This window comes from Oncorhynchus mykiss, chromosome 2, assembly GCF_057628025.1.
Source record: "Oncorhynchus mykiss isolate SJ-2025 chromosome 2, ASM5762802v1, whole genome shotgun sequence".
NCBI lineage: Eukaryota > Metazoa > Chordata > Actinopteri > Salmoniformes > Salmonidae > Oncorhynchus > Oncorhynchus mykiss.
Genome location: NC_143023.1, coordinates 74,607,973 through 74,631,366, shown reverse-complemented (window position 1 = coordinate 74,631,366; position 23,394 = coordinate 74,607,973). Strand labels below are relative to the sequence as shown.

Here is a 23,394-nt window from a genome sequence, read left to right as displayed (position 1 = left end):
GAGAGGGATGAGTTGGAAATGTGGCATCTTGCCTCGAGGGAGGGAAGTAGGGATGGCAAACCCCCACTCATTGCCCCTCTAAAAAGAAGAAAGATATGCAGTTTATAAACTGCATAACACTGCTGAAAAACCTCCACCCAAATAGGTTGACAACAACATTGATTTGTATATATTGTAGTGTTGTATATTGTAGTGTTAACACAGCAACTAGAAACCTTGTCAAGAGGTTTGGACCTCTTGGCATAATGGTTAAGGTGTTGGCTTGACAACCTCTGGACCTGGGTTCCAGTCCCGGCCATCAGCTACTCCCTGAACATCCTACAGTATTTAAACCTACTTAAAACCTAATAGCCTCAGTAACAGAATGTTATTTGAATCCATTTTAAACAGTCATCTCTCCCTCAACCGGTTTGCAGCAGACCTTGTTGTAGGAATGAATGATATTGTGGTAATCTTGTGCCACTGTGTTCTATGCAAACCAGCACCCTTAGCTAATGGTATATATTTTATTGAATTCTCTGTACATCTTGTATTGAACTACCATTTAACATTTGTAACAAGTCTACTACAAATAAGAAGTAGCTATCCAAGATAACAACTGTATCACATCTCACACGAAGCACTGTTGTGTTCCTCTGTGAGACAGTTTGGTCTATGTGTCTCAGGGCCAAGGGAGATGGCGGGAGGTCAAGTGATTTATTTACAGCAAGGTGTTTAGTGCTCAGCCCTCAGCAGTTGACTTGAATGAATTTAATCAAATGGATACAACAAATAATCTATTTATCAATGAGCTGTACTTGGATGTCTCACAAGAAGTGTCTCGAAAAATGCTTTGTTCATAATCAAGTGGCAAGGTGGTATTTATCACATATGATTTGGAGAAATCCACCTGAACGCCCCTGTAACTGGTAACTGGTAATCATCCCTGAGCTCCGACTTCTCTCACATGTCTGTCTCTGATGTCACCTACTGAGGAAATTACCTTGACAACAGCATTTTCGGTAGTTAAATTGAACAGCAAAACATTATTTATAAAAAGCTATCTATTAATATATTTGTTGAACACTATCATTGGTTTACAAGCATGACAGCTGTACTTTTAGTGTATTGTTGACGCAGCTTGTTTGCCATTATCCAATTGTTTCTCAGAGAGTTCAAAGCACCTGAATGCATCCAACTGGCATTTACAACATCATAACTTGTAATTATCGACTTCCCACTTGATTATGAACACAGCATACATGTCAGACGGAAAGTTAGGTCAGACCAGACCAAGTCTGAAACTAACTGGCATAAATACCAGTCAGTAACTCTCCTACCTAGATTGAGTTGTACCAATGACCACGTTCTGACCTTAGTTCCTGTATTATGTCTTTGTGTTAGTTTGGTCAGGGCGTGAGTTGGGGTGGGTAGTCTATGTTCTTTTTTCTATGTTGTATTTCTGTGTTTGGCCTTGTGTGGTTCTCAATCAGAGGCAGTTGTCATTCGTTGTCTCTGATTGAGAATCATACTTAGGTAGCCTGTTTTCCCGTGTCAGTGTTTGCGCCATACGTGACTGTGTCGGTTTTCATTAATTCTCTTATTCTTTTGTTTTCTGTGTTCAGTTATATTTAATTAAAATATATTATGGACTCTTACCACGCTGCGCATTGGTCCGATCCTTCCTACTCCTCAGAAGAGGAGGACGAAAACTGTTACAGATTCAACCAGTGTGTGCCCGGTGGGAACACACTTCTCCAGAGAGGTGACCACATTATCTTTCTATAATACATCACAGTATTACACTCATAATATGTGGAACGACCTTCATACATTAATCAGAATAAAACATCCGTAGGATTCAACTCAAAATAAAGAACTCATATATTCTCAAAACAACATATAATGACAAACAAAAAACGGCCTGCACCAAATTTGGCACCTCAACGAGTATAAATGGGCACCATTTTGGCACGTGACCGAGATTCAGAAAGTGCATGTCGGTATCGTGGCAAACAATTCATGAATGAAGCATTGAGCTGACAATTAATATTTCTAAAGTGAGTAATTTATTACTTTTAATAACTGAAAAACACAAAATAATTAGTGGGCCATGTGAACTAAGTACTGACTAAAGTTTCATAAATGTGTGAGAGCGATTATTGACACAACTGTATAACATAACAAACAGAAGCAAGGTAAATGAAGCTGCGCATATCTCCAACCACATAGCGTCTAATCAAGTTAGAAAATGACAAGACAGGCACTGGACTACAACCCACTAGGGAAGAGAAAGCAGGAAAGCGGCAGGGTAGCCTAGTGGTTAGAGCGTTGGTCTAGTAACCGGAAGGTTGCAAGTTCAAACCCCTGAGCTGACAAGGTACAAATCTGTCGTTCTGCCCCTGAACAGGCAGTTAACCCACTAGGCTGTCATTGAAAATAAGAATTTGTTCATAACTGACTTGCCTAGTTAAATAAAGGTAAAAAAAGGTTCAAAACCAACTGGAGACACCACTCTACAGTAACTGAGCATGGTTCTCTTGGCACGAGGAAAAACCCTCGCATGAACGAAAGTAGGTGGAGAGCCATGGTGGACGCCCTAGTAGTATAAGGGGGGCATTAAGTAAGTAGTCTACATAAAAGCCCTATTTGGATGGGATACATTTTACAAGTAGTCTACATAAAAGCCCTATTTGGATGGGATACATTTTACAAGTAGTCTACATAAAAGCCCTATTTGGATGGGATACATTTTACAGATGAATTATCTGAATGAATTATCACATATCAACTTTCCACGTGCTTATTTATTTATCTTTCGCCAACCAAGACATGTGAAATATCTTCACGCCTAGAAGAGCCTGCCATCATAACGATCCATTTTGAATGAGAAAAACAAAAGGATTACATGAGCAGTTTGGTAAATCCCATCCAAATCCTCCACTGGAAGAACAGACATGCTGGGGTAATTTTTTGGTAATTACTGGGGTAATTCTACAGCATAGGCCTAATAACAAATATGTGGGCATAAATTCGGCAACATGTAGACAATCAAATAAAAGCAATAGCGAAAGGAGAGTGGGAACATGAATTCATGGAATGGCCAGCGCCAAGCCACATCATCCCATCCATTCTAGCATGCTCCTCAGCCACGTATTCTACAAAGTGTATTCCTGCAGTCTTCCTTGTCTCACTCAGGGGTGTAGGTTAGAGATAACAGCTGTGTTAGGGAGGAGATCCTCAGTCGCCTGTTTTTGGCCTGTCTGTCTTCCTGGTTCACTGGGTTCTCTCGGGGAGCCGTAACTTGACTTACACACACAAGGTATATATTTTATCAGGCATCAGCAGGTGTGGTGCAGGCAAACACACACACAGGCATCTTTTGGGTGATATAGACTCACAAATACACACACACACACACTACTTTTTGGGGAGGTGTGGCGAGGTTAGATTTAAATTGCCATGTGAATAAGGTTTGTTTTGAAGTTGTGAGGTGTGTGTTATTTGTTTTATGGTCAGAGACAGGTGTGGTGAGTCAGAACTGTGTCCTCCCCTCACTGGCGCTGAGATTTCTGAAAGGGTGTGCGTGTGCTGCTGTGTGCATGTGTGTGTAAGGGGAGGATGTGTGTAAGCCCCTGCCCTTCCTCATGTCAACTCATCATACATCAACACGGTTCCCGAGGTTATGGGGATGCGTGTGTGCGTATGTGTGTGTCATTGGTGTTATGCCACTCACATGGCAGTGCTGAAACACACACACACACACACACACACACACACACACACACACACACACACACACACACACACACACACACATTGAGTAATAGAGAAAAGATCTGGCAAAATAGTGGGGATTTCATTTCAGCATGAAGGCGTTATAAAACAAACCCCGAAAAACTTGCTACCTAATTACTGTTAAGTCACATGTAGCCTATACAGTACAACAATACCATATCAGGTCTCCATCAGTAGATTTAGAATCATTTGTATAGGAAGAACATGTATTCATCACTAACATGCTATGGGCATGGGCTATCTAGTGTGACCTATATCAGTGGCAGAGTTCCATTTTGTTCCTTATCCCCTATTCTTCCATTCCTAGATCCTATCCTTTCAGTTATCACAGATCTACAGGATGAATGGTTAGATGGTTAGATGAAAGCAGGTGAGATGATGACACATGACCCAAAATGGAACCAAGTAGGAATGTTCCAGTCAGTAAATGCTTATTACTGTCCTATGGGAACGTGGAATACACACACACAGACACAGACACACACACAACTAACACACACACAGAAAGAGAGAGAGGGCTAAATTAAAAAGTTGTGAAATCTGTGAGAAATTTCTGCTTCTATACTAATCGTGTAGTAGATCTGCCGTGTAAGGAAACATCATACAAATAGAGCACTTACCACACACGACACACACACACGCAAACACAAAAACACACAACACACACCACCCAAGAGAAATACATTATCACTAACACACTAACAATTATATAGTTAATCATGATATTAGTAGACCATACAAGTCAACAGGCTCACAGAGCTCTGCTACAGCTGCAACACAATAAGAATCTCTTATCAATGATTAGAATAAAGATTAATAATTAGGTCTCAGCTAGTCAGTGCCAGGGGCTGGTTGAGACTCCCCAGAGCATTCGGGAATGTTGGAGTACTGTAGAACACACACATGGTGTTGTGGTTGTGTTTCAGAATGATGTGGGAGGGTTGAGGAGTCTGGCTAATAAGTGGACGACGTTCTTCAAAGCCAGACTGGTGTGTTCCATCCCTGGACCTGACGGAGTGGACACACACTTTGACGAGCGCCGTAAGTCACACACATGCACACAGACAAATAGAAACACACGCCACCCACTCTGATTGGCCAATGGAAAATCAAGTCATTATATTAGATGAAGATTTGATAAAAGGGAATGTGGGAGTTTATTCAAGAAGGCCTGATAGGGCTACGGCTGTAAAGTATGAAAACTTGAAAACTTGAAAACTTGATCTGACAACCAACAAAACATATGAAAGTCACTGGCACCTAAATACTAACTATACATCCGGAGGCAGAAATGTGACTTTTGTGTGGGTCATGCATTGAATCAATAGAATGGAACATTTACTCACGTTTTAGCGAAAGACAGATGGGTTATCCAGTTATTATTAGGGTTGATGTCTAACCAATGGCTTTCCTGTAATAATGCTTATGGCTGGTCAACGCACACACATTTGTTTTACTATCCTTGTGGGGACCAAAACATTTATTCCCTAACCCAAAAATAAACCTAAACCTAACACCTAACCCTAATTCTAACCCTATACATAAACCTAACCCCTAAGCCTAAAATTGCCCTTTTCCTTGCGGGGATCGGCGAAATGTCCCCACTTCTGGTCCCCATAAGGATAGTAAAAGCAACAAAAACAAAAAACACACACACACACACTCCATGAAGAACATGTAATCAGAGAGAGAGGGAGGGAGGGGGAGGGAGGGGGAGAAGTTTATTTGTGAATGTGTTTAGTTAGAGATTGGCGAGCGTCTGAGTGTACAATTATTTATTTGTTTCCAGCAGGTCAGGCAGTTGTTTCAACTGTGCTTTGATGGCTGTGTAGGGCAGTTTACACGGCGCTCTGGTTGGTTGGGCTATGCCGACAGTAGCCTGGGGCTACCAGAGAGGAGGAGGGTTGATAGATTCAGCCAACATAACATACATGTCCTTTAACAGGTTACTTGTTTGTTTGTTTGTTTTTTACATATTAGTTTTTGTATCCCAGCCCTCTTTTCAGACGCTAAGGGACGATTTCTTTGACACAGAGTAATTAAAAACAAACTCAGCAAGATGACATAGATGCACAACAGAAAATAATCATTCTCCTTATTCCACATTTGGTTGTGTCACAGCCTGAATTCAAAATGGATTAAAATAAATAAAAAATATTGCCTATCTACACATTATACCCCATAATGACAAAGTGAAAATATGTTTCTATAATTCTATAACTAATGTATTGGAAATTAAATACAGAAATATCGAATTTACATAAGTATTCACACCCCTGAGTCAAAACTTTGTAAATGCACCTTTGGCAGTGATTACTTTCTGGGTAAGTTGCTAAGAGCTTTCCACAAATAGATTGTGCAACATTTGCCCATTATTCTTTAAAAAATCTTCAAGCTTCGTCAAATTGTTTGTTGATCATTACTAGACAACCATTTTCATGTCTTGCCATAGATTTCAAGTAGAGTTAAGTAATAACTGTAATTTGGCCACTTAGGAACATTCACTGTCTTCTTGGTAAGCAACTCCAGTGTAGATTTGGCCTTGTAAGTTAGGTTATTGTCCTGCTGAAAGGTAAATTGATCTCCCAGTGTCTGGTGGAAAGCAGACTGAACCAGGTTTTCCTCTAGGATTTTGCCTGTGCTTAGCGCCATTCTGTTTGTTTTTTAGCCTGAAAAACACCCCAGTCCTTAACGATTACAAGCATACCCATAACATGATGCAGCCACCACTATATTTGAAAATATGGAGAGTGGTACTCAAAAATGGGTTGTATTGGTTTTACCCCAAACATAACACTTTGTATTCAGGTCAAAAAGTTAATTGCTTTGCCACATTTTTTTCAGTATTACTTTATTGTCTTGTTGCAAACAAGATGCATGTTTTGGAATGTTTTTATTCTGTACAGGCTTCCTTGTTTTCAGTCTCTCAATTAACTTAGTATTGTGGAGTAACTACAATGTTGTTGATCCATCCTCAGTATTCTCCTATCACAGCCACTAAACTCTGTTACTGTTTTAAAGTCACCATTGGCCTCATGTTGAAATCCCTGAGCGGTTTCCTTCCTCTCTGACAATTGAGGTAGGAGGGACGCCTGTGTCTTTGTAGTGACTGGGTGTATGCACACACTTTTTCAGTTCTGCCTACACATTTTCTACATGATTGAAGTCAGGGCTTTGTGATGACCACTACAATACCTTGACTGTGTTGTCCTTAAGCCATTTTGATTTGGAAAGGTTTTTGGGCTCATTGTCCATTTGGAAGACCCATTTGCAACCAAGCTTTAACTTCCTGACTGGTGTCTTGAAATGTTGCTTCAATATATCCACATAATTTTCCTCCTTAAGATGCCATCTATTTTGTGAAGTTCAACAGTCCACCCTGCAGCAAAGCACCCCCACAACATGATGCTGCCACCCCCGTGCTTCACGGTTGGGATGGTGTTCTTCGACTTGCAAGCCTCCCCCTTTTTCCTTCAAACATAACGATGGTCATTATGGCCAAACAGTTCTATTTTTGTTTCATCAGACTAAAGGACATTTCTCCAAAAAGTACGATCTTTGTCCCCATGTGCAGTTGCAAACCGTAGTCTGGCTTTTTGATGGCGGTTTTGGTGCAGTGGCTTCATCATTGCTGAGCGGTCTTTCAGGTTATGTCAATATAGGGCTTGTTTTACTGTGGATATAGATACTTTTGTACCTGTTTCCTCCAGGATCTTCACAAGGTCCTTTGCTGTTGATTTGGGATTGATTTGCACTTTTCGCATCAAAGTAGGTTCATCTCTAGGAGACAGAACGCGTCTCCTTCCTGAGCGGTATGACGGCTGCATGGTCCCATGGTGTTTATACTTGCGTACTACTGTTTGTACAGATGAACATGGTACCTTCAGGCATTTGGAACTTGCTCCCAAGGATGAACCAAACTTGTGGAGGTCTACAATAGTTTTTCTGAGATCTTGGCTGATTTCTTTTGATTTTCCCATGATGTCAAGCAAAGAGGCACTGAGTTTGAAGGTAGTCCTTGAAATACATCCACAGGTACACCTCCAATTGACTCAAATGATGTCAATTAGCCTATCAGAAGCATCTAAAGCCATGATGTCATTTTCTGGAATTTTCCATGCTGTTTAAAGGCACAGTCATACAGTGAATTATGAATGAAATGTACGGTGCGGCAGGGTAGCCTAGTGGTTAGAGCGTTGGACTAGTAACCGGAAGGTTGCAAGTTCAAATGCCCAAGCTAACAAGGTACAAATCTGTCGTTCTACCCCTGAACAGGCAGTTAACCCACTGTCGCAAGGCCGTCATTGAAAATAAGAATTTGTTCTTAACTGACTTGCCTAGTTAAATAAAAATCTGTAATCTGTCTGTAAACAATTGTTGGAAAAATTACTTATGTCATGCACAAAGTTGATGTCCTAACCAACTTACCAAAACTATAGTTTGTTGACAAGAAATTTGTGAAGTGGTTGAAAAACGAGTTTTAATGACTAAGTTTATGTAAACTTCTAACTTCAACTGTATGCATCTGTTGGTCACTGACACCTTAAAAAATAAGTTAGGGGCATGGATCAGAAAACCAGTCAGTATCTAGTGTGACCTCCATTTGCCTCATGCTGTGCAACACATCTCCTTCGCAAAGAGTTGGTCAGGCTGTTGATTTTGGCCTGTGGAATGTTCTCCCACTGCTCTTTAATGGTTGTGCGAAGTTGCTTAATATTGGCCGTGCATAATCATGCTGAACCATGAGGTGATGGTGGTAGATGAATGGCATGTCAACGGGCCTCAGGATATCGTCACGTTATCTCTGTCCATTCAAATTGCCATTTATTAAAATGCAATTGTGTTTGTTGCTTTATAATGACTAATCATTGCTTTATAAATTACCAGGGAAACCACAGGTGTCTTGACTATTATTACAATAACTGTTTCAGGATCAGCTGCCAATATCAGTATCATTATCTCTTTAACATTTCATTCCTCTACTTTTAGGGAGGAAAGGGAGAGGAGTTAGAGGAGGGGAAGAGAGGAATGGAGAAGAGAGGTAGAATTGGAAAAGACAGAGTGGGGGGGGGGAAGAGGGATCGAGTGAGAGGAAGAGCATGATTAGGGAGAGGGTGATTGTGGGAGAAAGTAATGGAAGGGCCTGCGAGAGGGAGAAAGGACAGGAGGGAGTGAATGTCCTGGGAAATGGATGAGTATTATCTACAGTAGCCCTGACCTGTTGAAGATGTTAGGAAATAGTTTCAGTAGAATCTTTCTGTCTGAAGAGTCTTGTCATCCAGCTGGCAGTAGTCTGGTGCCAGTCCTCAGGCTTTCCATCCTCCAGAAAACCTCCTGTCCTGTTTCCTCATTTCATAATCAAATCAAGTATTAATTTAGTCATATGGAAGCTTCACGTCTGATATCATTCAATCACATACTGTAAATGCTTTGCATTTCTTTCTTACAGTCTGGACTCTATGGCATTGCTTCTGTTTCAAGTCCTGATGAATGTTATATTCCTGCATATTGACATAAACATCTGTTGAAATGATCTGATTATCCAATACCTCTCTCTTTCTCTCTCTCATTCTTTTACTAGGAGGGAATCAGTTTAGAATTACACTAAAATGTAATTAAGAAGAACATCCTCTCCCACTCCCTGTGTGTGTGTGTGTGTGTGTGTGTGTGTGTGTGTGTGTGTGTGTGTGTGTGTGTGTGTGTGTGTGTGTGTGTGTGTGTGTGTGTGTGTGTGTGTATGTGTGTGTGTGTGTGTGTGTGTGTTAAGACACAGCTGTCACAGGTTGTCACAAAGATCTATCCTCCCTTTATTTTTTATTTAACCTTTATTTAACTAGGCAAGTCAGTTGAGATCAAATTCTTATTTACAATGACGGTCTACCAAAAGGCAAAAGGCCTCCTGCAGGGATGGGGGCAGGGATAAGAAAAAAAATATTATAAAAAAAATATAGGACAAAACACACATCACGATAAGAGAGACAACACTACATAAAGAGCGACTTAAGACGACAACACAGCATTGATAAACTGATTCAAAACTTCTAGCTTTAAAGACGAAAACTATTTTTGCATCTGACTCCAGTTCTCCATCAGCAATAAACTAAACTGAACAAAAATATAAACACAACATGTAAATGTTCGCCCCATGTTTCATGAGATTAAATAAAAGATCCCAGAAATGTTCCATATGCACAAAAAGCCTATTTTCTCTCAAACACTGTTAGTGAGAATTTCTCCTTTGCGAAGATAATCCACCCACCTGACAGGTGTGGCATATCAATAAACTGATTGAACAGCATGATCAAAAGGCCAATCTAAAATGTTCAGTTTCGTCACACAACACAACGCCACAGATGTCTCAAGTTTTGAGGGAGCATGCAACTGCACCACCCGCAACGCAGGACTTTCTAGAGGTTGGTGCGGTCTGCCCAACACATCATCGGGGGCAAACTACCTGCCCTCCAGGACTCATACAGCATCCCGATGTCACAGAACAACTAAGCAGATCATCAAGGACAACAACCACCGGTGCCACTGCCTGTTCACCGCGTTATCATCCATAAGGCGAGGTCAGTACAGGTGCATCAAAGCTGCGATCGAGAGACTGAAAAACTGCTTCTATCTCAAGGCCATCAGACTGTTAAATGACCATCACTAGGTGCCTTAATAATAAGTTTTATATTTGCTTAATAATCTTTACATTTGCTTTACTCATCTCATATGTATACTGTATTCTATTCTACTGTATTTAGTCTATACCACTCCGAAATTGCTCATCCTAATATTTATATATTCATTATTGCAATTATTTTACTTTTAGGTTGTGTGTATTGTGTGTATATCTGTGAATTGTTAGATATTACTGTGCTGTAGTAGCTAGAAACAAGCATTTCGCTACACCCGCAATAACATCTGCTAAACATGTGTATGTGACAAATAAATGTGATGTGTCACGATCGTCGTAAGGAACGGACCAAAATGCAGCGTGGTATGTGTTCATGATGATTTTTTAATTAAAGAAAGCAGTGAACACTGAATACAAACTATACAAAACAATAAACGAATAACGACCGTGAAGCTATAATGAGACCTGTGCTGACACAAGCAACTAACATAGACAATCACCCACAACCCAAAATGACAAAACAGACTACCTAAATATGGCTCCCAATCAGAGACAACGACTAACACCTGCCTCTGATTGAGAACCATATCAGGCTAAACACAGAAACAGACAAACTAGACATCCAACATAGAATGCCCACTCAGATCACACCCCGACCAAACAAAATATAGAAACATACAAAGCAAACTATGGTCAAGGTGTGACAATTTGATTTTTATTCTTCAACTGTAGGATCGTCTGAGGTGGTGCTGAGGAGTATTTCTGTCTGTAATAAAGCACTTTTTGTGTGGAAAAACTCATTCTGATTGGCAGGGCCTGGCTCCCCAGTAGGTGGGCCTGGCTCTCAAGTGGTGAGCCTGCGCCATCCAAGGCCTACCCATGTCTGTGTCCTTGCCCATTCATGTGAAATCCATAGATTAGGGCCTAATGAATTGATTTAAATTGACTGATTTCCTTATATAAAATACAACTAAGTATACATCTCTTGTTGCATGTTGTGTTTATATTTTTGTTCAGTATATAAATAAACTTAAAACCATCTCTCAGCCCATGTCCCTCAAAAGAGCACTGTGGTGAATGTACCACACTGTGGCGAATGCACAAACAGCATATACATCTAGATGCCCTTTCTTCCTCTCACCCAGTCTCCATGTCTCTTTCTCTTTCTCTCTCTTTTCTCTGACTTCTCTTCCTCTTTTTCCTTGCACCGCTATCCCACTCTGTCTTTTTTTCTCCTAAAGAAAAAGAAAACCAGCCGAGTGCTGATTCTTACAGACTTACAGTGCATTCGGAAAGTATTCAGACCCCTTCCCTTTTTCCACATTTTGCTACGTTACAGACTTATCCTAAAATTGATCAAATAAAATAAAATCCTGATCAATCTACACACAATACCCCAAAATGGCAATGTCAAAACAGGTTTTTAGACATTTTTGCAAATTTATTAGAAATAAAAAACAGAAATAGCTTATTTACTTTGTCTCTCAAATGTCGCTTTATGTCTCTCTCAAATGTCAATATGCCTTGTATACTGTTGTTTAGTATAGTTATCATTGTTTTAGTTTACTGTGGAGCCCCTAGTTCCATTCAACATGCCTCAGATACATCCTTTGTCCCACGTCCCACACATGCAGTGACCTCACCCAGCATAACTAGCACGTCCAGAGGTGCAACCTCTCTTTTATCATCACTCAGTGCCTGGGTTTACCTCCACTATACCCGCACCCCACCAGTCTGTACATTATGCCCGGAATCTATTCTACCACGCCCAGAAATCCGTCCCCAACGCACTCGATTTGATAGGTTTGATAGTTTTGATAGCCTTTAGCCGTACCCTCATTCTACTCCTCCTCTGTTCCTTGGGTGATGTGGAGGATAACCCAGGCCCTGCATATCCCCAGGCACGCAGGGCTTCAGTAACCGAAAAAGCCTTGGTTTCATGCATGTTAACATCATAAGCCTCCTCTCTAAGTTTGTTTTACTCACTGCTGTAGCACACTCCGCCAACCCTGAAGTCCTTGCCGTGACTGAATCCTGGCTTAGGAAGGCTAACAAAATTATGAGATTTCCATACCCAACTAGAACATTTTCCGTCAACATAGAACTGCCAAAGGCGGAGGAGGTGCAATCTACTCCAGAGATAGCCTGCAAAGTTTACTTATTTTCCACCATAATTTGCAAATAAATTCATTAAAACTCCTACAATGTGATTTTCTGGATTTTTTTTCTAATTTTGTCTGTCATAGTTGAAGTGTACCTATGATGAAAATTACAGGCCTCTCTCATCTTTTTAAGTTGGAGTACTTGCACAATTGGTGGTTGACTAAATACTTTTTTGCCCCACTGTATGTCGACTTTTCAGATCTTACTCTGAAAGGTTCCGTCACTCTAAACACAGATCAGATTTCTCTAATGTTTCATCTTTATATTTCTCTCTCTCTCACATCCTCTATCTCTCTATTCTCCCCAATATACTTTCTAAGTGTAGACATTCTGATCTGTATCAGCCCTGCTATGGGGCAGAGTTTTCCCTCTAGATACATTAGTGTGGTTGGTTGTGGAGCGCTGCCTGTGGTCCCTTAGACCTCACCATACTAAACTCACAGCGTACTTCTCATAGCTTATCAACCATCTCAAGTTACTTACAGAGAGGAAAGGAGAGGGATAAGGAGATGGACCGGCAAGAAGTAGAGTGGAGAAGAGAGGGAGAGGGGAGAACAGGAGAGGGAGAAGAGAAAGGAGTGGGTATAAGTAGAATGAAGAAGAGAGGGAGAGGGGAGAAGGGGAGGGGGAGAAGAGAAAGGAGTGGGTAGAAGTAGAGTGAAGAAGAGAGGGAGAGGGGAGAAGGGGAGGGGGAGAGGAGAAAGGAGTGGGTAGAAGTAGAATGAAGAAGAGAGGGAGAGGGGAGAAGGGGAGGGGGAGAGGAGAAAGGAGAGGGTAGAAGGGGAGGGGGAGAGGAGAAAGGAGTGGGTAGAAGTAGAGTGAAGAAGAGAGGGAGAGGGGAGAAGGGTAGAGGGAGAGGAGAAAGGAGAGGGGAGAAGTAGAGTGAAGAAGAGAGGGAGAGGGGAGAAGGGGAGGAGGAGAAGAGAAAGGAGTGGGTAGAAGTAGAGTGAAGAAGAGAGGGAGAGGGGAGAAGGGGAGGAAGAGAAGAGAAAGGAGTGGGTAGAAGTAGAGTGAAGAAGAGAGGGAGAGGGGAGAAGGGGAGGGGGAGAGGAGAAAGGAGAGGGAAGAAGGAGATTGTGTATCCGTTTCTACATTCCCCAAAACAAATCACTTTTAATCATTGTTTCCTGTGTCGGCACTAATGGTTGTAGATTTTAATTGCAGTCAGTCTAGAAGAGTGGGCGATGGAAGGAGAAAGAGAGAGAGAGAAGTTGGACAATCAGAGCAATCAGCACTATTGGAAATAAAAGTTGAATAAACTGAAAGAGTATATCAAACTATATCAAACTGTGTATATTACAGGTCTTGCAGGTCTCTATTGTTTTTTTTTGTCTCATACAGTAGACCTATTACAGTATCAAAGTACAAATACTATTTCAACAAGTACCGTCCAGAACTTTACCCTTTACCACCCAGAGTCTGACTGAGCGACATTGAGGATCCGGAAAGTCAATCCCTGAAAGGTCGATCCCTGATTTAGTCGATGCCTTAAGCTTGCAGTCAGTGTGAAATTCTCAGGTGATAGGTTAGAAGTGTTGCACAGCAGCAGGCTCTCTTCAGCTTCAGGTCTGAAGATCAAACGGTAGTCTGCAATACTTAGGGTGTCAAAGTAATATTCTTAGAATACAGCCATATTATTGGTAAGTTGTGTTTAGAAGAGCCAGTAGAATGCTCAGTTTTATGAATAAAGCCATTGAATTGAAGATCGAAGATCTCTGTCCGCTGGTGGGTCAAACTCGGTCTCTGCTTCTGTGTTAGTTGTAACAGATTTAAACTACTGGCTTCAGGGCGGCAGGATCGCGGCAGGGTAGCCTAGTGGTTAGAGCGTTGGACTAGTAACCGGAAGGTTGCGAGTTCAAACCCCCGAGCTGACAAGGTACAAATCTGTCCTTCTGCCCCTGAACAGGCAGTTAACCCACTGTTCTTAAGCCGTCATTGAAAATAAGAATTTGTTCTTAACTGACTTGCCTAGTTAAATAAAGGTTAAAAAAAATATATCTGTTCCCTCTCATTTATTTTACAGCTCAATGTTGCAATGATGATGGCCTTGTGATGTTCAGCTCCATATCTACTCATCTCTGTTTTCTGTGAATTTTGGAGGGTCTGAAGTGTCAGAGTAGAGAGAGTAGAGTGCAATGGTAAAGGTGTGTCAAGATGTCACTGATTAAAAATTGGATTATGACAGACCAGGGTCCAATTTTATGTAAAAAGGTGCACTACATGACCTAAAGTAGTACTCTTCTGGGAAGGCTTTTCTGCTAGATGTTGCTGCGGGGACTTGCTTCCAATCAGCCCAAAGGTGTTCGATGGGGTTGACCTCAGGGCTCTGCACAGGCCATCAAGTTCTTCCACGCCGATGTCGACAAACCATCTCTGGATCGACCTCGCTTTGTACATGGGGAAAACAGGAAAGGGAAAGGTGAAACAGGAAAGCGTCTTCCACAAACTGTTGCCACAAAGTTGGAAGCACGGAATCGTCTAGAATTGCATTGTATGCTGTAACATTAGCCCAAGCCATGAAAAACAGCCCCAGACCATTATTCCTCCTCCACCAAACTTTACAGTTGGCACTGCATTCGGCAGGTAGCGTTCTCTTAGTAAACCCGCTACAATCACGCAGTACAGTGTACAACTAGCAGTTTAGCAGTTACACCGGCAGGCCCCGCTGGCCATACATTTATAAAACCGAAAGCTTACATTGAGTGAGTTCCAGTATTGGGTAACCTTAACCAGCTAGCTAACATAAACAGCATTCCTCTCTGTTTGAGCCTGGCGTTTGACTAGGCTTTTAGCTAGCTGCATTAGCTAGCTTAGTAAGTGAAAGTGAAAATCATAAAAATAAATATAGCTGGACCTCTCTCTCGCTCTATCTCTTTCTGTTGCTTCTCCTTAATTTTGTAAGAAATTAATTTGTTCAAAAGTATTCAATTATTCTCTTTCTCTCTCCGAGTCAACTACTCACTACATTTTATGCACTGCAACGCTAGCTAGCTGTAGCTTATGCATTCAGTACTAGATTCATTCTCTGATCCTTTGATTGGGTGGACAACATGTCAGTTCATGCTGCAAGAGGTCTGATAGGTTGGAGGACGTCCTCTGGAAGTTCTCATAATTATTGTGTAAGTCTATGGAAGGTGGTGAGAATGATGAGCCTCCTAGGAGTCTCCACTGGTGTGTGTGTGCACCCTTTCTCTCTTCCTTCTGCAGGACTTTTATGGATCCAGGTGCAACTGTTTTGGCTATCACAGCTGCAACCTAACTATTTAACATGACTAAATGAGAAGTTATTGGACAATGACTGTGAATTGAACTATGAACATTGAACTAAACTCAGCAAAAAAAGAAACGTCCCTTTTTAAGTACCCTGTCTTTCAATTATAATTTGTAAAAATCCAAATAACTTCAGAGATCTTCATTGTAAAGGGCTTAAACAGTTTCCCATGCTTGTTCAATGAACCATAAACAATTGAAAACGTAGGACACTAAAGAGGCCTTTCTACTGACTCTTAAAAACACCAAAAGAAAGATGCCCAGGGTCCCTGCTCATCTGCGTGAACGTGCCTTAGGCATGCTGCAAGGAGGCATGAGGACTGCAGATGTGGCCAGGGCAATAAATTGCAATGTCTGTACTGTGAGACGCCTAAGACAGCGCTACAGGGAGACAGGACGGACAGCTGATTGTCCTCTCAGTGGCAGACCACATGTAACAACACCTGCGCAGGATCAGTACATCTGAACATCACATCTGCGGGACAGGTACAGGATGGCAACAACAACTTACACCAGGAATGCACGATCCCTCCATCAGTGCTCAGACTGTCCGCAATAGCCTGAGAGAGGCTGGACTGAGGGCTTGTAGGCCTGTTGTAAGGCAGGTCCTCACCAGACATCACCGGCAACAACGTCGCCTATGGGCACAAACCCACTGTCGCTGGACCAGACAGGACTGGCAAAAAGTGCTCTTCACCGACGAGTCACGGTTTTGTCTCACCAGGGGTGATGGTCGGATTTGCGTTTATCATTGAAGGAATGAGCGTTACACCGAGGCCTGTACTCTGGAGCGGGATCGATTTGGAGGTGGAGTGTCACAGCATCATAGGACTGAGCTTGTTGTCATTGCAGGCAATCTCAATGCTGTGTGTTACAGGGAATCCTCCTCCCTCATGTGGTACTCTACCTGCAGGCTCATCCTGACATGACCCTCCAGCATGACAATGCCACCAGCCATATTTCTCGTTCTGTGCGTGATTTCCAGCAAGACAGGAATGTCATTGTTCCGCCATGGCCAGCGAAGAGCCCGGATCTCAATCCCATTGAGCACGTCTGGGACCTGTTGGATCAGTGGGTGAGGGATAGGGCCATTCCCCCCAGAAATGTTTGGGAACTTGCAGGTGCCTTGGTGGAAGAGTGGGGTAACATCTCACAGCAAGAACTGGCAAATATGGTGCCGTCCTTGAGGAGGAGATGCACTGCAGTACTTATTGCAGCTGGTGGCCACACCAGATACTAACTGTTACTTTTGATTTTGACCCCCCCCCCCCCCCACAAATATTTACACATGTTAAGTTTGCTGAAAAGAAACGCAGTTGACAGTGAGAGGACGTTTCTGCTCCAGTGTTACCGTTACTGTGTGCCACTAGGTGTGCTGTCATGGTAGCTTTTGTTATATTCAGGTGTCTCGACTAGCATTGCGGAAGTTCTACCCACCTGGCGGCCTGGAATTGGCTGATATCTATCTGCATTGGCAGGACATCGTTGTGTTCACAAGCCACTTACCTGAGGTCCTCCTGTGTGTTTCAGTCTCGAAGCAAAGCTGCCGCCGCTGCTGATTCCTTACCAAATCCAAATCCAATACTGACAAACCCACGCTCTCTATCCCAGTTTGCCCACAATTGTTTTCTGTAGTTCTTTATTGGTGTGAGTGTCATTTACCGTTTGTTTTCACATGCCACTTACCTGAGGTCATCCTGTGTGATCCAGCTAGTGTTACTCGCATCCCATTTATCCAATTTCCCTTATGTGTTCCTTGCCTCTACCAGAGAGCTAACTGGCTGACTACAGTGGAGCTGCAGGCCACTGACATCACCAGGCAATGTTCCCACACCTCAGCTGCATAGTGTTGTGTACTGACTGTACACCATGACAGTGAAGCCTATAGAGCTGTTTGTACCGTGTCAGTGTGAAAAGTAGGGAATTAGCTAGGGAAACCGACAGATCAATAACGTTACATTGTTATACTGACTGTGATTTAGGTAAAAAATAATATCTAACGTTAGCCAACTTTTGGTTTGCTCTATGGTACATCAACTGGCGAAAACTACCCAAGTTAATTTACTTCTGTTAAAACAAGACAAAACAAAGGCTACAAAACATTTCCATACACACATCAGCTGTTAGATACTGCTACCTGACAGATAGCTAGAGGCTAGAGCTGATCTGGCTGTGGTAGCTACTTGCTAGCTAGCTAGTTCACATTAGACAGAACTTCAGTTGAGAGGGGACGAAACATTCACTAACATTACATGTCCGTTACCCTACTAGCTCTGCACTGGGAATTATATATTTTTTTCAGTAAAGTCAAACAGCTGTTACCTTGCCAGCTACATCAGCCAAATAAAGAGTAGCCAGTGTCTTCTCTGCTTGTTTTTACAACTCGGAAAAAAAGCATAACACACACAGACAAACAGCTGCCTCTGTTTGCATGATCTGTGGTGTCCGAGTGGTCCTAAATCCAGTCCTCTAAAACCACTAAGCAGCCTACCCGATCGCTCTGAGGCGTCCGCCTGGTCCTAAAGCAGACCGATGCTGCTTTTTGTAGCACAGTGCAATGATAAAACTGGGGGGTGGTAAAATGCTTTTTCAGAATGTGGGGGGGTCATGTCCCCCCCGTCCCCAGTGAAAGTTGTACCCCTGTTATTTGCATACACAAAATGACCTTTCATTTTTATAGTGGTTGTGGTAACTGTGGTGCCTGCATATTTCCCTTCCCCCGCTGGTGGTGGTGCAAAAGCAGATTTTCCATCCCCCATGAGCTTCCTGCACTCATGCTTGTGATGATGTTGCCGCTCGCTCTCATGCTCATGCTGCTCTGGTACAAGAGCGCAGGCGGATTAGTCCCAGTAAAACCGGAACTAGCAAGATGGCAAAAGCCATGAAATGGCATAATGCGATCGCGATTAGATTACGTCGAAAACAACGGTCGGACATCTTGGACGCTGTCTCTTTTAACCTCTTTTTACCTCTTTTTTACCTACACCAATGATCTGAATGCATCTCGGTTTATCATCCCAGCTCTACTGTAGGTGTCCTGAGAATGCGTCCACTTAATATCTAAAGTTGCACATCTTTCTTGTTACCTAAGACACCCTGATGTTACAATTCTGGCAACCTTGAGATGTTGTGCGGCACATATACATCGAATAGAAAAAAGATGAATGAAGGAAAATGTATGCCATTTGATTCCAAAAATGTTAAGTTTGAATCCAGCGACAGAACATTTTTTCGTATATTTTTGTCCCAAGCCTATCCCTATCCCTAACCCTAACCCTTACCTCAACCATTCAGAGTTAATGCCTAACCTTAAGAATTCGGAGGGCATGCCTAAACCTAACCCTAACCTTAAACATTTGGAGTTATGCCTAAACTTAACCTTAAATACAAATACAAAAGTCCCTAATACAAAATTAGACTTTTGCAGCAACTTCAAAATTTGACGTTTGAGAAACATGGACGAACGTCTAATTCTGACGTGAGACTGTGAGAGCTAGTTGCTAATATGACCTCTATAGAAAGATGAGACTCACAAACACGATGCTGTTCTCCATTTGACTCTACCATCCCCGCAAGTGTCATGGAAGTGAATGGGGCATTTCCAACTCAAAGGTCTTTCTGAGCTTTCTTATATCTCTCAGATATAGGACAGACACTCCAAAACATACTTCCTTCTGATTTATTTTTGGACTAACTGTTCCTATATATGAATCTGTAATTCAGTGCATTACTATGGGCTAATAGCAGTAAGGCCAAATTCAATGTTTCATCAAATAATTGCTTAATATATTTTTTATACCTACAGGGGTCCTAAAATGTAAAATAAAATAGCTAAATGATCCTTAATATGACCATCATAAAACAATTCCATATGTTAACTTAGTATAAACCCAGGCCCTTTAGACCTTATGGGTTTTAATTAAATATGGAATAATTGTTTCTTTATTTCACTGCAAAGAGTGTGTACCTACCTATTTTTTATATTCATTACAGATTGCTTTTGGTCTATGCACCAAAAACAACCAAAGATAAGATTCTACAACTAGACCGGATCCACCTTTTTTATCGAGCTCCATATCTACTTCTCTTTTTCCTCTGAATCGCTGAGGGCCTGTGGTAAAGATCACTAATGAGTCATGACATCACTGATAAAAAATACTGATTACAACAGTATCGCGCAACTGTTAGTTGTAAATGTGTTCACTTAACTTCAGCAGTCCTGCTGGTATTTGTTTCTTTGGCACTTACTTGGTCAATTATCATGTGTCTCATTAAAGACACATGGTTCTTTCAGGGGAAGGGAAATGATAGGCTACAATAACTTTGCTCAGGATCATACACGCTGCAAATTACGTGTAATTATAAGTTCCTTGAATTTTCTTTAGCGGGTGCCTTTTCATTATCTGGATAGACACTTGTAGTTTGTACCTAACATTTCACCAATCAAAGCAGTGGAGTGGGTAGTGAAGCAAAACTTTAGTGGTCAAAACCATTTTGGTAAAAAAAAATGCACCCTATTTATTTATTTGCTCCATGGCTCAGCTGGTCAAATGGACACAAGGCAGTTTGGCTCATCTCAGTTACGAAGAGGAATACATATGCAGCTCTTTCTGATTAATAAACAATGCCATGCTGGTGGGTGGTAACATTCAAATAAAACCTGCCCTGAAACAAAATTGTATATCATAGGAAAAGACACTGCATTCACATGGATTTGCACAAAGTGGGCAGTTCGGATTTGTCACTTCAAGCCCAAATACAGTATATCATACTTTGACTACAGTACATAACAGCAACCCCTAATGGTCATGTGCATAAAAACAACTTCAATATTGTAAAGCATGGCCTAAGGAAAGCAATACTAAACCATCATCTGCCTGATTACACAGAAGAATACAGGGGTACATGTTAGGACAATAGAGCTTTTTATAGTGTTACGGAGTAATCCCTGTATGTGGTCAAGTTAGTATGTTTCATATCCACTCCGGTGGTGAATGCAGTTATCTATTATTATCAATGGTTGTGAACACAGGTCTTATTAACGGCTACGGCTCTGGACACCTAGGGAGTCTGGGTCAGTCTGTAGCTTGACTCTCTGACACACATGACCACACAGGTTGACCGTAAATCTGAGAGAGAGAGAAAGAGAGAGAGTGAGAGACAACAGTAAAGTTGGATAAATGAAACGCAGTCTCTGCTCTTTATCTTCAGTGGCTGGTCATTAGTTGTGTCTGTGTGAGGTTCGTAGACTCTCGTAGACTCACACGGTTCAGTCTACGATTCCCCATCTCATTCATTACATTCATTTGTGCAGCTCGTTGTAAATCTAAAAGTATTTTTCCTTGGGATGGTTCATTAGATCAGAGCTTAGGGAGACACAGAAACTAATACCAGATGGTAGTTAGAACAGGAGAACCCCAATTATTGAGTGCACACAGGGAGAGGGAGAGGGAGAGATTTTCAATGTTTGTTTATTTAAAAGGGAAATAGCCTGGAATGTCTGACATTTGAGAATCACTAGAGGCCAATAAGGATCAATATATTTGTCTTAGATTAGAATCAATATATGCATCTTCTGAATCAACATATTTACGTTACATCAGGATCTGTATATTTATGTTACATTATGTCTGGGATTCTTAGACTGTTTCACAATGTCTGCCTCTCCTCCAGCAGCCATGTCCCACTGTGTACCCCAATCTCTGTGCCCCAGTCTTTTCCCCCAATCTCTGTGCCCTAGTCCTCTGTTCCCCAGCCCTCTCCATCTCTACCCCAATCTCGCTCCCCCAGACATCCCCCTCTCTTCCCAATTTCTGTCCCCCAGTCCCCTCTACCTCTCCCCCAGTCCCCTCTACCTCTCCCCCAGCCCTCTCCATTTCTACCCCAATCTCTTTCCGCCAGACATTCCTCTCTCTCCCCAATCTCTGTCCCCCAGCTCTCTCTCTGCCTCTCCCCTGGACCCTGACCCCCTGTGATCTCAGGAGACTTCACTCTGGTCTGTTACAAGTACAGTCAGTTAACTGATGACTTCGGCCCAGTGATAATCACACCACTCTTCACAGGATGCATGACATTAAAAAGAGGGTAAGTCGAGAGAGAGGGAGAGAGAGAGAGAGAGAGAGAGAGAGAGAGAGAGAGAGAGAGAGAGAGAGAAAGTGCCGTGTAGAGGTGATCAATCACTAGATGTGAGAGTGAGTGACACAAAACACAGGCACACAGTGTTTTAGTCTTCAGTGATGGCTCCATACATAGCTGTTATTCTTGAATGTTTATGCACTCTCTCTCTATAAACCTGGACACCTGGCAACCCCTCTTCATAGACTATATCCTCCCAGTTTGTGTGTATATTACATCTCTATTGCGTGTGTATATTTAAACATGTACCTCATGTCCCCAGCTTTCATTAATGCAAATGTAAATATCAGTCACTCTGGAACAGAGCAGCAGTATGAGGTTGAGTGCGTGTCCGTGCTTTCGTGTGTGTTCTGCCGTGCGGCATATAAAGACATCACAAGTGGTGACCTCATCACCTCATCAACCACTCAGAGCACATCCAGCTGGCCTGTCAGGATAATATTAGAATAACTTCCATCCTTGGGAAAGAGACATAATTCCAAATCCTAACACTCCACATCTCCATGCCTACCACAGCCGACAGGTGACAAAAACCCACATCACAATGACACTGCAAAGCACCATCAATACCATTCAGCAACATAGGCTTACTACAAAGACATATGAGAGGGTTCTCCCAGACTCCACAGCATGTGAACGCCATGTCCCTTGTCTTCCACTGCAACCTGTTAGAGAGGACTCCCCTGACAGGAGGAAGCCGGGGATCTGGTCTGCTGTTTCAAGATGAAAACTTTATATTCTGCTCCATATGAGCCATACTTGCTTCCTGTACTCCACTGAAAAAGGGAAACCCATACGACGGATGCAGCACTGTGACTCCCTGGTAGTCCACACATTGAGGTGTTACTGCAGCCACACCTTGTTCTGAGCAGTATCCCACAGGTGGAGGAGAGTGGCCATAGTGTCCATGCTGCATAGTAGGCAGGTGTGGGGCTCGCATAGGCTCCAGAGAGGGGGTATAATCAACATGGAAGTAGTCCACTGGATACCCCAGAGCCATGTTCCACTGGACCGCAGGTGGGCAGTGTGGAAAGTACCCTGTATGGTCTCTGTGGGCCGCCATACAGTCAGCAAAGTCACAAATCCTTCTCGAAGGACCACTCCTTTTGGGCACGCACACCATCCCACAAGTCCAAAGATATGAGGGAGTTCAGTTGTTTACGGGTAGAGACAGAGATGTTGCTCTCTGCCACTGATTGAGGGAGACTGACAGTATTGTGTGCCTGTATAGTCAAGAGGATCAGATCTTTTGCCAATTATTTGCATATCTGAAACCAATCAGATCGTTTCCCTAATGTGTAAACAGCAAAAAAAAACACATGGAATCTGATCTTTTGATTTCCAATTTATACCACCTCCATATGTGGATATGAATCCGATCTTTTGCCCAAAGTGAGTAGTCCAAAATTATATCACAAAAGAAA

General features: G+C 42.2%; 2 protein-coding genes across 2 annotated transcripts in view; one reads left to right on the top strand and one right to left on the bottom strand.

Annotated features, from left to right (window-relative positions):
- The window catches only part of LOC110496107 (semaphorin-3D), a 102,649-nt gene extending 102,640 nt beyond the window's left edge, over window positions 1-9 (bottom strand). Inside the window, exon 1 of the mRNA XM_036955511.2 lies at window positions 1-9. This exon is cut by the window's left edge and continues 291 nt beyond it. The gene's annotated coding sequence lies outside the window, so the exon portion shown is untranslated.
- The window catches only part of LOC110496093 (metabotropic glutamate receptor 3), a 918,426-nt gene that overhangs the window by 793,072 nt on the left and 101,960 nt on the right, over window positions 1-23,394 (top strand). The window contains exon 3 of the mRNA XM_090207701.1: window positions 4,704-4,818. The gene's annotated coding sequence lies outside the window, so the exon portion shown is untranslated. The remainder of the gene's footprint in view (window positions 1-4,703; window positions 4,819-23,394) is intronic.